A 15,356-nucleotide genomic window follows, 5' to 3' on the forward strand; every position below is an offset into this window, starting at 1 on the left:
CTAATTTATTTCTGCACTTGCTTTTCAAACTATTCATCTCTTCCAATTCAGAACCTCAAAAACTGGGAGCTTACCAGTACCTTTAACAAATAATTATTCCATTCGTCCTCCACTATGATATTAATAAGCATATTCTCCAAGTTACAAGATTGGAAATTGAGCCACAACCATGTCTTCCCTGAATGATGACACCTGATGGTTATCAGATATTTGGACTGCAGATCTCATTTAAAAGTTTCAGCTGCCCTTGGATAAGTGTTATTGAGGATCAGTGCTTTGGATAGGATTCAAAGATGAACTATGGAGGTTCTATGTAGAGCTAATTTAGTGTAGGGTTTTGACCCAAAATGTCAAATTCCAAATTCCTTCCCCTTCCCCCCCCCCCCCCCCCCCCCCCCCCCAGATGTTGCCTGACCCACTGAGTTCCTCCAGCAGACTGGTGCTCCAGATTCCAGCATCTACAATCTCTTGAGTCTCCTGGTTCTGTTCTAGGTTGTCTCAATCCAATTTACTTGCATGGAAGGAAGACTTAAATGACAAGGCACTCAGGCTTGGGTAAACAATTTTAATTTGGTCTTTGTTTCAGTCCTATTCTGGTCACACTCCTCACCTATTTCACATCCGTTGACTATATTGGTGCCACTTCCAGTACTTGTACAAAACTCAAAAGTAGCTGCAATTTCCACACTACTCTCACTTCACCTGATTCACTTTTGACTCTTCCCATTCTTGAATTCTCTATCTTCATCTCAAGTGATAGGTTAATGACCAGTATCCCACAGATACCTTGAACATATCTCTTCCCACCTTGCATCCTGCTGGGACACCATTCCTTTCCCCTAGTATCTTTGGCACTGTTGCATCTGTTTTGAAGCTGACACTTTCTGCACCAGTGCTTCTGTGATTATCCTCATCCTCATTTTTCCTTGACTGTAGTTTTCCGTCTATTATTGCTGACAGGATTCTCAACTGTGTCTATTCCACTTTCTACGCTCCATCTCTTTCCCCCTGTCCTGCCACTCAGAGGAAGGATAGGATTTTCCCTTGTTCTTGCCCTTCACCTATCAGCCTCCATATTCAATAGATTATCCTTCGTAATACCCACCACCTTCAATGCGATAACATCAGTCTGGCTCCCCATTCCCTTTTTCAACATTCCAAAGGAACTGTTCCTTTTGTAAGTCCCTGGGTCAGTCTTCCATTTCCACTAACACTCAATCTCCTTACAGCACAATCCCATGCAACTAAAGACATTCAATACCTGCCCCTTTACACCTTCCAACCATCCAGGCATACAAACACTCCTTTCAGTTGAAGCAACAATTCACTTGCATTTATTCCAGTTGAGTTTAATGCACTAGTCTCTTCTGCTTTGGAGAAACCAGATTTTAATTGGATGATCACTTTGCAGATCACCCCCATTTAGTCCTGAGCTTCCAGTTGCCTGTCATATTGATCTCCATCCCACTTCCACTTTGACTTTCAGTTCTGGGTTTTTTTTTGCGCTGTTCTAATGAAACTCAGCCTAAGCTCAAGATACAGTATTTCAGCTTCTGTGCGCTCTACCGCTATTGGGGCCCAACTTTCTGGTTTGTATCAGAACTTGATGAAGTTGACTCAGTTTTCCCTTCCTCCAAAGATGTTGCCTGACCTGCTGATTTTGTTTTCTAGCATTTCTCATAGTTCATTTTTCCAACATTTTCTGTGTTCTGTATCTCACAGTTGCAGCAACTTTACTCTCTTCTCTACTCCCTGTCGTCTCCCTCTATTTACCTCTCCTCCCGACAGATTAGCTGCTGTTAGCAAGTCCTTCACCACCCTTTGTTAGATGACACAAATCCATATCATCCTTTTTCTCTTGGGCTCCACCCTATGATAGACATTACCTTTTGTTCTCTGCACCTCTCCCCATTCTGTGCAACTTAAGACATTTCTGTTTTGAAGCTATTCCAAGTTCTGATGGAATGTCATCAACCAAAAGCATTAACTCTGTTTTCTCCCTCCATGGAGGCTACCTGATCACTTGAGATTTTCCAGCATTCAGGGTTTTTTTTCATGTCAGATTTCAAGGATCTGCAGTTTTTGTTTTACTTTGTGATTACCAGTAAAGGGCATTGTTTGCTTCTTTGTCCTTTCCCCAGGTGGCTGTTGGTACACTTCTAACCAGAAAAGTGGGTTTTCTTCCTAGGATGTTTTTTTTTACAGATTCTGGGAAGTTATTATTTTGCTGATATATATGAAGAATGGCAACCAAAGATCAGAAAACTTCTCCACATTGCCATTCAATTTTATGTCCAAGTAATTGCTAGGCCAAATGAAGCTTTTACCTCCAATACATGTCACCGCCAGGTTACGGCAGGGTTCTGTTGCTGTGAACTGTTCATAAGCCAAATGGTTCACAAGTCAGAAATGCAGCCTGCAAACCAAGTTCCCGTGGGCAAAAGATGCCTGCAGCTCTACAACAGCCAGCAAATCTATCCCACTGGTCTCCCAAATGCTCACTTGTACAGTGGCATGCAAAAATTTGGGCACCTCTGGTCAAAATTTCTGTTACTGTGAATAGTTAAGTGAGTAGAAGATGAACTGATCTCCAAAAGTCATAAAGTTAAAGATGAAACATTCTTTTCAACATTTTAAGCAAGATTAGTGTATTTTTGTTTTGTACAATTTTAGAGTGAAAAGAGGAAAGGAGCACCATGCAAAAGTTTGGGCACCCCAAGAGATTTGAGCTCTCAGATAACTTTTACCAAGGTCTCAGACCTTCATTAGCTTGTTAGGGCTATGGCTTGTTCACAGTCATCGTTAGGAAAGGCCAGGTGATGCAAATTTCAAAGCTTTATAAATACCCTGACTCCTCAAACCTCGTCCCAAAAATCAGCAGCCATGGGCTCTATAAGAAGATAGCAAAGCGTTTTCAGGTAGCCGTTTCCTCAGTTCATAATGTGATTAAGAAATGGCAGTTAACAGGAACAGTGGAGGTCAAGTTGAGGTCTGGAAGACCAAGAAAACTTTCCAAGAGAACTGCTCGTAGGATTGCTAGAAAGGCAAATCAAAACCCCCGTTTGACTGCAAAAGACCTTCAGGAAGATTTAGCAGACTCTGGAGTGGTGGTGCACTGTTCTACTGTGCAGCAGCACCTGCACAAATATGACCTTCATGGAAGAGTCATCAGAAGAAAACCTTTCCTGCATCCTCACCACAAAATTCAGTGTCAGAAATTTGCAAAGGAACATCTAAACAAGCCTGATGCATTTTGGAAACAAGTCCTGTGGACTGATGAAGTTAAAGTAGAACTTTTTGGCCACAATGAGCAAAGGTATATTTGGAGAAAAAAGGGTGCAGAATTTCATGAAAAGAACACCTCTCCAACCGTTAAGCACGGGGGTGGATCGATCATGCTTTGGGCTTGTGTTGCAGCCAGTGGCACAGGGAACATTTCACTGATAGAGGGAAGAATGAAATCAAATTAAATACCAGCAAATTCTGGAAGCAAACATCACACCGACTGTAAAAAAAAAGAGCCGAAGATAAAAGGAGGATGGCTTCTACAACAGGATAACGATCCTAAACTCACCTCAAAATCCACAGTGGACTACCTCAAGAGGCACAATCTGAAGGTTTTGTCATGGCCCTCACAGTCCCCCGACCTAAACATCATTGAAAATCTGTGGATAGTCCTCAAAAGAGCATTGCATGCAAGACAGCCCAAGAATCTTACAGAACTAGAAGCCTTTTGCAAGGAAGAATGGGCGAAAATCCCCCAAACAAGAATTGAAAGTCTCTTAGCTGGCCACAGAAAGTGTTTACAAGCTGTGATATTTGCCAAAGGGGGTGTTACTAAGTACTGACCATGCAGGGTGCCCAAACTTTTGCTTCAGGCCCTTTTCCTCTTTTGTTATTTTGAAACTGTAAAAGATGGAAATAAAAAAGTAATCTTGCTTAAAATATTAAAGAAATGTGTCATCTTTAACTTTATGCCTTTTGGAAATCAGGTCATCTTTTACTCGCTTAGCTATTCACAGTAACAGAAATTTTGACCGGGGTGCCCAAACTTTTGCATGCCACTGTATATACAGGCTATACACAAGTTGGATGTTTATAAGCTGGAGGGACCTGAATCAGTTTTCATTCTAACATACAAACTGGACAGCAGTCTAGTAACCTCCCTGCTTCAAGCATTCAGAATGGGTTTTTAATCAGGGGTAGTTCATGAGCTTAATCTGATTAGCCAAACAAGTGAGGCTTTAATTTTGTGCACAAGAAGTGTTTGTGGATTCTGAGAGAAATTCCAATTTTTTAACCAAATGTTGCTGCATTTATGTTACAGATTCAGGCCAACTGGAAACTTGGTTGAGTTTTGTAAAGAAATTCCATTCCTAAAGAGGGGATTCTTTAGGGATCTGAATTTGAAACCATTCCAGACAGGCAGAGCAAACGTTATAATTCTATCACATAGCTATTTTATCATCTGCTTTTGCACCTTCCATTCTTAACCTAACTTGTACTAACTAGCTTCTTTGTAAGAGATCAACGCAGAGCACTAGTTGCACTCACGAAATAATCTTTTAACCCACCTACCCCAACAGCTCTTCTCACTTCTGTGGAAGAGACTCTGCTTCCCGCATTTGTTTTGTGGGTGCGAGGTGACTGATGAGGCCAAAGTGGAAGCAAGTCATCCTCAATACTATGGGATTGCCCAAGTTGAAGCAGTGCTACCAGATAAATGTGAGGTATTGCATTTTGGGAGATCAAACCAGGGTAGGGCTTGTCCAGTGATGGTAGGGCTCTGGGGAGTTTTATGGAACAGATGGGCCTAGGAATGCAAGTGCATAATTCACTGAAAGCAACATCACAGGTAGGTAGGTTGGTGAAAAAGGCATTTGGCATGCTGGCCTTCATCAATCAGGGCTTTGATTATCAGAGTTGGGAAGTTATGATGCAGTTATATAAGACGCTGGAGTATTGTGTACAGTTTTGGTCACCCTGTTATAGGAAAGATGTTATTAAATTAGAAAAAGTGCAGAAAAGATTTACCAGGATATTGCTTGGATTTGGGGGCCTTAGTAACAAGGAGCGGCTATATAGACTAGGACTTCATTCCCTGGAACGTAGGAGATTGAGGGGTGACTTGATAGAGCTATATAAGATCATGAAGGGCATAGACATAGTGAAAGCACATAGTCTTCTTCCCAGGGAGGGGGTGCTAAAAACAAGAGGGCATAGGTTTAAGATCAGAGGTGGGAGATTTAGAAGGAGCATCAGGGCATCTTCACGCAAAGGGTGGTGTGTATTTGGAATGAGCTGCCAGAACTAGTGGTTGAAGCGGGCACATTAGCAACATTTAAAAGTCATCTAGATAAGTACGTGGATGGGAGAGGTTTAGAGGGCTATAGGCCAAATGCGGGCAGATGGGACTAGCTCGCTGGGCAACACAGTTGGCATGGACAAGTGGGGCTGAAGGGCCTGTTTCCATGCTGTGTGACTCTATGACACTATGGCACTTAAGTGACAGAAAAAGCCACGTGGTAAAGGATTGATTGAAGCTTGTTCATTTCATCTTTGTATTTGATTCCTTTTCACTGTTAGAGCTAGATGTTACTTGGGGCCTCATTCCTCTCCATGTTTCAACCTCAAACAGAATAGGTTACCGGTATAAACAAGAGACCAGGTTTGGTAGGGAGGCAAATCACTGACCCAGGTCCTTCATCACTGGTAGATTTCCCACTGGCTGTATCTTTCCTGCCAGCCTCATTAAAAAGTTTTCAAGGAGAATTTGCCTACCACATGCCCAGATGCCGGCAGCTTGTGGGATCAATTGGTAATTGGTTTATTGTTGTCACATGTCCAACGGGTTGCCATGCACAAGTCCCTGGACAATTGGGGCAAAAGTGTCCCCAATGTTGCCCTCATCCTGATGACCACCTTCATCTGTGGCTGCATCAGGCTGTGTGTGGAACCAAAGTACGTGGGCACCAAGTGTCACTACATGCTGAGGTTCTACCTGTCCCCAGTGTTGCAAAGGATGGGCCTGGCCCCGTTGCCGTGCAACGCCCCAGTCAGCTGGACGTTGCCGCATTACCTGTCCTTCGTGGAAAAGTTCTTCCAAACCAACACCTTTGACCACAAGTCCATCAGGCAGTGGTCAGCATGGAACAGCTTGCAGACACTGCAGGAGAAAGACTCGATGGATACTGTGGGGTGGTTCCCTGAGCAGACTGTCCAGACCATCTGGCAGAATGCCCGATCGCCAGAACTCACCAACAAGCACCAAGACCTCGCTTGGCTGGCGGTGAGAAGGGCCCTCCCAGTCAGATCCATCCTGCATGGTCAAAACATCAGTCCCAGCATGCGCTGCCCCCGGGAGGACAGCGCCGGGGACGGGACATTTGCCCACCTCTTTGCGGGCTGTGGGTTTGTGAGAAGGGTGTGGCAAAAGATGCAAGGGTCCTTGTCATGGTACATCACCAGCAGCTGTGTAACAGAAGATTCTCTGATCTACGGGCTGTTCCCGGGGACACACACAGAGATGGACATCAACTGCTGCTGGAAGGTCATCAACTCGGTGAAAGACGCCCTTTGGTCTGCCCTAAGCTTGTTGGTCTTCCAGCACTGCGAGATGTCCGGAGGGGAATGCTGCCGACTGGCACATTCCAGGCTGCAGGAGTACGTGCTGAGGGACGCACTGAAGCTGGGTGCAGCCAGCGCGAGGGCTCGGTGGGGAAGGGCTACAGTTTAGGGTTCTTCTGCCACTGGAGAGAGAGGGGCGGGGTCAGGCGAGAAAGCCCCTTAAATAATGTAAATACGGGATTGGGGTATCACCCCAGGGAGCCACATGAGTAGCATCGGTGCTGTTTTTTTATATAAAAAGGTAACACTAATGATTGATCTGTACACGAATGTAAAGGTTTGCACTGTTTTATTGTTGTATATAGAGTGCTTTTTTTTATGATGAATAAAGTTTATTTTGGAATTAAAAAAATGTATGCCAGATCTGACTAACAAGCACCAAGACCTCACTTGGCTGGTGGTGAGAGATGCCCTACCAGTCAGAGCTTTCCTCTACAGACCACACATCACCCACCATGTACACTGCCCTCATGATGGCTGCGGTGGGGAAGAAATGGTCACCCACCTCTTTGCAGATTGTGAATTTGCTAAGAGGGTGTGGAAACGAGGGTTTGGGGTCTGGTTCATCCCCAGCAGCTACGTAACAGAGGACTCTCTGCACAAGTCCCCTGAGAATGGGGGCAAAAGTGTATCCAACATTGCCCTCATCCTGATGACCACCTTTGTGCGTGGCTGTATCAGTCGGAGTGTGGGCCCAAAGTACGTGGGCACCAAGTGTCACTACGTGCTGAGGTTCTACTTCTCCCTGGTGTTGCAGAAGATAGGCCCGGCCCCTCTACTGTGCATCGCCCCAGTCAGCTGAACATTGCTGCACTACCTGTCCTTTCTGGAAGAGTTCTTCCAAGTAAACACCTTTGACCACAAGTCCATCAGACAGTGGTCGGCGTGGAATATACTTCAGACACTGCGGGACAGGGACACTATGGATTCTGTGGGTCTATTCCCGGAGCAAACAGTCCAAACTATATGGCAGAATGCCTCATCGCTAGATCTGACCAACAAGCACCAAGGCCTCGCTTGGCTGGTGGTGAGAGGTGCCCTCCCAGTCAGAGCCTTCCTCTACAGACCACACATCACCCCCAATTTACGCTGTCCTCGGGATGGCTGCAGTGGGGAAGAAATGGTCACCCACCTCTTTGCAGATTTGCTGAGAGGGTGTGGAGATGGATGCAAGGATCCATGTCCCAGTTCATCCCCAGCAGCTGTGTAACAGAGGACTCTCTGATCTATGGGGTATTCCCAGGGACACACACCGAGACAGACATCAAGTGCTGCTGTAAGGTTATCCACTCTGTGAAGGACGCCCTATAGTCTGCCCGAAACTTGTTGGTCTCCCAGCAGAGTGAGATGTCCGTAGGGGAATGCTGCCGACTGGCACATTCCAGGCTGCAGGAGTACGTGCTGAGGGGCGCGCTTAAACTCGGTGCAGCCAAGGCTAAGGCTCTGTGGGGAAGGACCACAGTCTAGGCTCCTTCCTCTACCACACATGGAGGGGCAGAGTTGGGTGGGGAAGCCCCTCGAACAATGAAAGGGTCTATCACGTCAGGGAGCCACATAAGTGGCAATGGTGGTATGTTTGTTTGTTGTTTTTTTCTCTTTAAAGTTAATAAGTATCGAGATACAATGAAAAGCTTCGTTTGCGTGCAATCCAAACAGACCATTCCATACATAAGTACACCAAGGTAATGCAAAAGGGAAAAACAATAACAGAATGCAGAATACAGCATCAATTTGACTTCCATTTATCTTTCTTTGTAGGCCTTAGCTAATGGCCACTAAGCTGCTGAATTCCTTACCATGTGGCTCGTCCTGTCCCTTAAATGCCATATGCCTCTGCTTGTGCTGATTTGACTTGGGCAATCCCTGAGGATTGAGGATTACTTGCTTCCACCTTGGCTTAATCAGTCACCTCAAACTCTCAAAACCAAAGCTGGAAGCAGCAACTCACCGCAGATGGGGTATGAGTTGTCGATGGGACAGGTGAGTGGGTAGTTTGTGAGATGGTATACTGTTTATGCAGGGCTTCTATGTGCTCGTGACACATGGATTCAACATTCTCAAATGCACCTTCTCCACTTCAACCAGTCATGTACTGGGGATTCCCAAGGATTGGTGGGGATGTTGCATTTTTTCCAATTGGACCCATCATTGAATCCTTTCTTCTGTCCACTTAGCAATCTCTTCCTTTGACAGGGTTCAGAATAGAGGTTCTGTTTCTGGAGTCTAGTGTTACACGTGAACTTTGTGGCCTGCCCTACGGAGCTCACTTGAATGTAATTAGGGCTTTGATATTGGGGATGTTGGTGTGGGACGGGACATTGAAGTTGGTTCACTTATTCCTCCAATGAATTTGGAGGTTTTTGCGGAGATAGCATTTGCTACATCTTTCCAGTGGCTCGAGCTATTGTTGTAGACAGGCCAGGGATCATTGCAGACCAGTAGACCATGAATTTTGTGTTAGGTCTGAAGTCTTAGTCTTCGGACACCCTTTTCGTCAATCAAACAAAGACTCCTGGTAACAGATTGATGCAATCACGAAGAAGGCACGCCAGCGGCTCTACTTCATTAGGAATTTAAGGAGATTTGGTATGTCAGCAAAGACCCTTGCAAATTTTTATAGATGTACGATGGAGAGCATTCTGATTGGTTGCATCACCGTCTGGTATGGAGGCTCCAATACGCAGGATCAAAGGAGGCTGCAAAGGGTTGTGGATTCGGCCGGCTCCATTACGGGCCCAACCCTCCCCACCATCGAGGACATCTTCAAGAGGTGGTGCCTCAAGAAGGTGGCAACCATCATTAATGACCCTCACCATCCAGGACATGCCCTCTTCTCATTACTAGCATCAGGGAGGAGGTACAGCAGCCTGAAGATCTACACTCAATGTTTCAGGAACGGTTTCTTCCCCTCTGCCATCAGATTTCTGAATGGCCCATGAACTCTACCTTGTTATTCGTCTTTTGCATTATTTTATTTGCTTATTTCTTGGTAATTTACAGTAATTTTTACGCCTTGCACTGTACTGCTGCCGCAAAGCAACAAATTTCACGACATACAGCAGTGATAATAAATCTGATTCTGGCATGTAGAAGGCAGCAACTTTTTCACACAGAGGGTAGTGAGTATTTGGAACGAACTGCCAGAGGAAGTGGTTGAGGCAGGCACAATAGCATCATTTAAGAAGCACTTGGATAAGTACATGGGGGGGGCGTGGCTTGGAGGGATATGGGTCGAATGCAGAAAATTGAGACCAGTTGGGTGGGCGCCGTGGTCGGCATGGACTTGTTGGGCTGAAGAGCCTGTATCCGTGCTGTATTGCTCTATGACTCTATAATTAGAAGAGTGACACCCACACTGTACTGTGACCTTGTGTTCACTTTGAAAGTTAAATTCCAATGACACTTAATGATTTCTGGTTGGCTGAGATTTGGAAAAAAAATGAAAAGAAGGCCTATTCATCAGTTTGACATTTAATGCTTTTCTGCCAGCTCAGCTACCAAAAACATGTACATTATTTATACATAGCATCTAATCTAAATCAGTTGAAGCACCATGCTATAGATCAACATTATAACTGATCTGTCGTCAAGAACAGATAATTTGTACTTAGGTACCGTCAATATAAAAATAAACAATCCATCCTGAGTAGCTGGGGATGAGGAATTCCAAAACACTATGCTTAGGTAGGTGAAGGTACGGCTGACAATGTCAGGATGGGGGAGGGGGAAGAGTGTGAAAAGGCAAACGAGATCAGCGTCAGTGGAGTGGGAACAGTGGTTCATGGGGGAGTTTGGACTGAGCAGAATGGAGGATGTGGTGGGGGCACAGCTATGGAGATATTTATATAAAGGATGAAATCTTCAACTTTGATACTTCGGGGAAAGCAAAAGCCAAAGTAAGACAACTGGTGATAAGGGAGTGGAATCTGCTGGGATCTAGGGTAGGCAGCAAAGTTTTCGATGTGATGAATAACATGATGAAGAAGCTACTGTGATTATACAACAAGAACAAAAATGCTGGAAGAGCAGCAGCACCTGGTCAAGCAGCATCTGTGGAAACAGAAACCAGTTAACGTTATAGTGACCCTTCCTCAGAACTGGCGGGGGGCGGGGGGTGATGAATGGAACGGTGTCAGCTTTCATAGCAGAGCAGGAAGATTGGTAAAGACAGGTCAGGTTATGAGGAGCATGTGTGCTGGCCGTTAACAAGGTAAAGAAAGAGGGTGAGAACTTCATCAAAGACAAGAAGGGGAGCAGAAAGCACCGAGAGCTATCATTATGAAAGAGACTGATAGAAATCCCTTTGGAAGAGGAGGTGTTACAGGCGAACCCCGTGTTAAGGGGGTGTTGCATTCCTAGAAAGTGGCCTGTGTCGTGATATTCCATAACACAAAGCCGCATCAACTATGCATGTGTCAAGAAACATGAGTTGAAAAAATAAATTTTGTGCTTATTTATTCTTTTCCCCCACATAAATTCTGTGAGAGAGAATTTTATTCTGAATCTCAAATTTTTGGTTAGTGATTTTTGGTTATGAATTCTGTAAGGGTGAATTTCCATTACCTGAACTGCATAACACGGGGGTCGCCTCTATCTGCTTTCCATCAGTGTCATTATGCAGATGTGGAATCTGACCCGAGAAGTGCTGACGGTGAGGTGTTCTTTTTAAGAAGAAAAATGAGGTGAGGAACAGTGTCTGATTGGAGAACTCTGTCATCAAGGAGGAGGCTGTGGGAGTTCAGTGGACTTAAAAGACATTTCATCACTTTGAGTTGTGGTAATGTTATTGTTCAACTCCCTCTAGTGGTTGGATAATGATAGAAAATGGCTTTTCCTGGAGAGGGCACATGATGAAATACTGCTGAACTGTGAGTTTTGTTTTCTCTGTGTGTACACATTGACGCCATTGTGATAGATTTGGCTCAAGGAAGCAGCAGATATGTCATGAATAGGAGAGAGCATTGGGAAAACAGGAAGGAAATGGAAAGATATTTGTTTATACAGTGCATTCATGTTGCTCTGCTGTGCCTTTATGTTGCTCTGCGGTGAACTGTGGTTGCTATTGGAATGAAAGAAAAGTAGCAGTCAATTTACGCACAGCAAGCTCCCAAGACAGAAATGTGATAACTGACCAAATAATTTTTCTCTTAGTCTTGCAGAGTGAGGGATAATTAATAGCCAGGGTGCTGTTGATAACATGTAATTATGGCAAGATACAATAGATCCAGTGACATCTGAAGTGATTGAATGGCTGAAGCAGTTGTGTACCATCTCCATTAAATTTTATCTTTCTTGTGTCTCAAGAGGGAAAAATAAGCCATGCTGGAGAATGATGACGAGGAACTTGTGGTAAGTCAATTGGGGAATAACACATTGGAGGTGAAGCTGAGGCAGAGAATTTGTATGCATGGGGGAATACACACAAATGTTGAAACAGGCAGTGGGTGTGATCACAGGAGGGATAGGATGACTCGGAAAGGTTGAAGTGTTTGGGAGGGGGAGGGGTCACAGAGAGAGAGAGGGGCAATCGAGGTGCGTAAAGGATGACTGCAAGCACTGGTACTTTTGGTATAGGAAGTGGGCAATTAGAAATGAGAGGAATTGACTGGGGGACCAGAGTAAAGGAGGTTGCAACTGAAGAAGCAAAAGAGAGAGAGGGAGGCAATCAGGAATGGGAAGGATGCCCAGGAGAGAAGGAATGGTAAGAAGATATTCAGGAAAGGGAAGGGGTGGCTACGAGGGAATCACTGGAAGGAAAAGTAGGTGAGAGAGTTTGGGCAGAGGTGACTGAGGGAGAAGGATATGATACTTACCAGTACCTCATATTTTGAGCTGCAGTGAAGCTGTAAGGCACATGTTTTCTGCTTTTTATCTTTTAACGTATTTTCTTATTTTTCTATTTAATCTTGTTTTTCTCTTCCTGTAATTTTGTTCTTATTGTTGGAGTCCAAATTCCTTTTCAGCTGGGTCCTCAATTCGGTGATTTGATATGTGATAATGGTTGCTGAAACCATCTGTGCATTTTTTTTTGCCCTATGGAATTTTACTTAGACCTGCTGCTGTTCGTTGCAGCCGTCACCTCTTCCAACACAGCAAGCTCAGCACAGCTTCAGTTGCCTCAAAATCTAAGCAGATCCTGCTTAGTTTACTTGAGATAGTTCTGGATTCACAACTTAAGTATAATATTTCTTTCTGCACTTAGTGTGACATTCTTGTCCTTTCTGAGTGGGTCAGAAGGTTGGTAGGAATTAGTGCAATGAAGCAGATGACTTTACCTTAAGGGTTCTTGCAGAGAGATGAGTTGGTTTTCTTTAAATTTAACCTCTTTCCTTTCTAATATGCAGTACCCATGGGGGCAATTTTAATCTAATGGAGCTTGAAACAAAAGCAATGCTAGCATTGCTCTCTGTTGACGTTGCATTGAGAATTATTGATCCCAATAGTTGTATGGGAGTAATTTTCAGCAATACTGTCTCAAGTTAGTAGAAATAGAAACAGGATGGTTTGAGTAGTTGATCCTGGTAAAATCACTATGATGCTGGATATTCCATCTCAGGAGATTCCTTATCCACTGACGCCCGCCCACAGTTACCTTGATTATAGTTCCTCCCACCCTGTCTCTTGCAAGGACACTATCCCTTTTTCTCAATTTCTCCACCTCTGCCGCATCTGCTCCCATGATGAGGTTTTCCACTCCAGGACATCCGAGATGTCCAACTTCTTTACTAACCGTGGTTTTCCCCCTTACTGTGGTCGAGAGAGCTCGCACCCGCATCTCTGCCATTTCCTGCACCTCTGCTCTCACCCCCACCCCTCCCAGACCCAACAGGGATACTGTTCCCTTTGTCCTCACATTTCATCCCACCAGCCTACGTATCCAACATGTCATTCTCCGTCAATTCTGCCATCTTCAACGGGACCCCACCACCAAGCATATCTTCCCCTCCCCACCCCTTTCTGCCTTTCGCAGGGACCGCTCTCTCAGTGATTCCCTAGTTCACTCCTTCTCCCCCCCCACCCATCCCGCTCCCATCCCAGGAACTTTCCACTGCCCCCGCCATAGGTGTGACACCTGCCCCTACACCACCTCCATCACCTCCATCCAGGGACCCAAACAGTCCTTTCAGGTGAGACAGAGATTCACCTGCACTTCCCTTAATATCATCTACTGCATTCGGTGCTCCAAGCGTGGCCTCCTCTACATTGGCGAGATCAAATGCAGACTAGATGACCGTTTCACAGAACACCTGTGCTCCGTTCGTAACCACGATCTGCATTTCCCCATTGCCAGTCACTTCAACTCCCCGTCCCACACTATCACAGATATGACAGTCCTCAGCCTCTTCCACTGCCAGGAGAATTCCAAGTGTAAACTGGAGGAACAGCACCTCACTTTCCATCTTGGAACCTTGCAGCCTGATGACATGAACATTGAATTAAATAAGATACTTTAAGTAATCCCCATACACACCCCTCTCACCCCCAACCATGCCCCTTCTTTTCTTCCCTCTCCTAGCATCTCTCTCTTCTTTCTACCCCCTTTTTCCTCCCTCCTTACCTTTGACCCATCCCTCGGTGGATCTGCTCTCCCCTCCTCCCCCGCACCTGCCTATCACTATCTCTTACCTGCATCCACCTACCACCACCTTGCGGCCACCCCACCTCCCCTCTTTTGTCCACCTATCACTGCTCTGCTTTTTCCTCCTATATATCGGGCTTCCCCTTTTCCTATCTTCAATCCTGAAGAAGGGTCCTGACCCGAAACGTTGACTGCCTGCTTTTCTCCACAGATGCTGCCTGGCCTGCTGAGTTCCTCCAGCATCATCATGTTTTTCATCTAGATTCCAGCATCTGCAGTCCTTTGTTTCTCTAGTCGATCCTGGTAACTGGCTGCCCAAATGTACACAGAACATAGAACAATGCAGCACAGGAACAGGCCCTTCAGCTCACAATGTCTGCACTGAACATGATGCCAAATTAATCTAAATCTCTTCTGCTTGCACATGATCCATATCCCTCCATTGCTGCATATTCACTTGTCTATCTAAAATCCTCTTAAATGCCACTATCGTACCTGCCTCCATCACCACTCCTGACAGCGTGTTCTAGGCACCTACCACTCTGTATAAATCAAAAAAACTTGCCATGCACATCCCCTTTAAACTTTCCCCCTCTCACCTTAAAGGCGTATCCTCTAGTATTTGACATTTCTACCCCAGGAAAAAGATTTTGACTGTCTACCCTATCTATGCCTCTCAAAATTTTATAAACTTTTATCAGGTTGCCCTTCAGCCTCCGATGCTCCAGAGAAAACAACCCAAGTTTGTCCAACCTCTCCTTATTACTCATACCCTCTAATCCATGCAACATCTTGGTAAACCTCTTCCGTACCCTTTCCAAAGCCGCCACATCATTCCTGTAATGGGACAACCAGAATTGCGTACAATAATGAACGTAAAGGTGAAATTATCCCCAGTGTGAAAAATGGCAGCTCATAGCTTTTGGCATTGTTAGTGTTTAAAGGAAAGCTTATGAGATATTGGTTAAGTATTTTGTCTGTTTACCATTGCCTTTGTAAATTGGATTTCACTGACAATTTCAATGGTAAATGCATCATTGTTAGTTTGTTTGGATGCACCAGAAAAAAATCACCTTCTCAACAAAGGCAAAGATTCTATAAATCATTTCTTTGAACTTCAAAATTATTATCATTATATTAAACACTGTGA

Source organism: Pristis pectinata, chromosome 10 (genome assembly GCF_009764475.1).
Source record: "Pristis pectinata isolate sPriPec2 chromosome 10, sPriPec2.1.pri, whole genome shotgun sequence".
Taxonomy (NCBI): Eukaryota; Metazoa; Chordata; class Chondrichthyes; order Rhinopristiformes; family Pristidae; genus Pristis; species Pristis pectinata.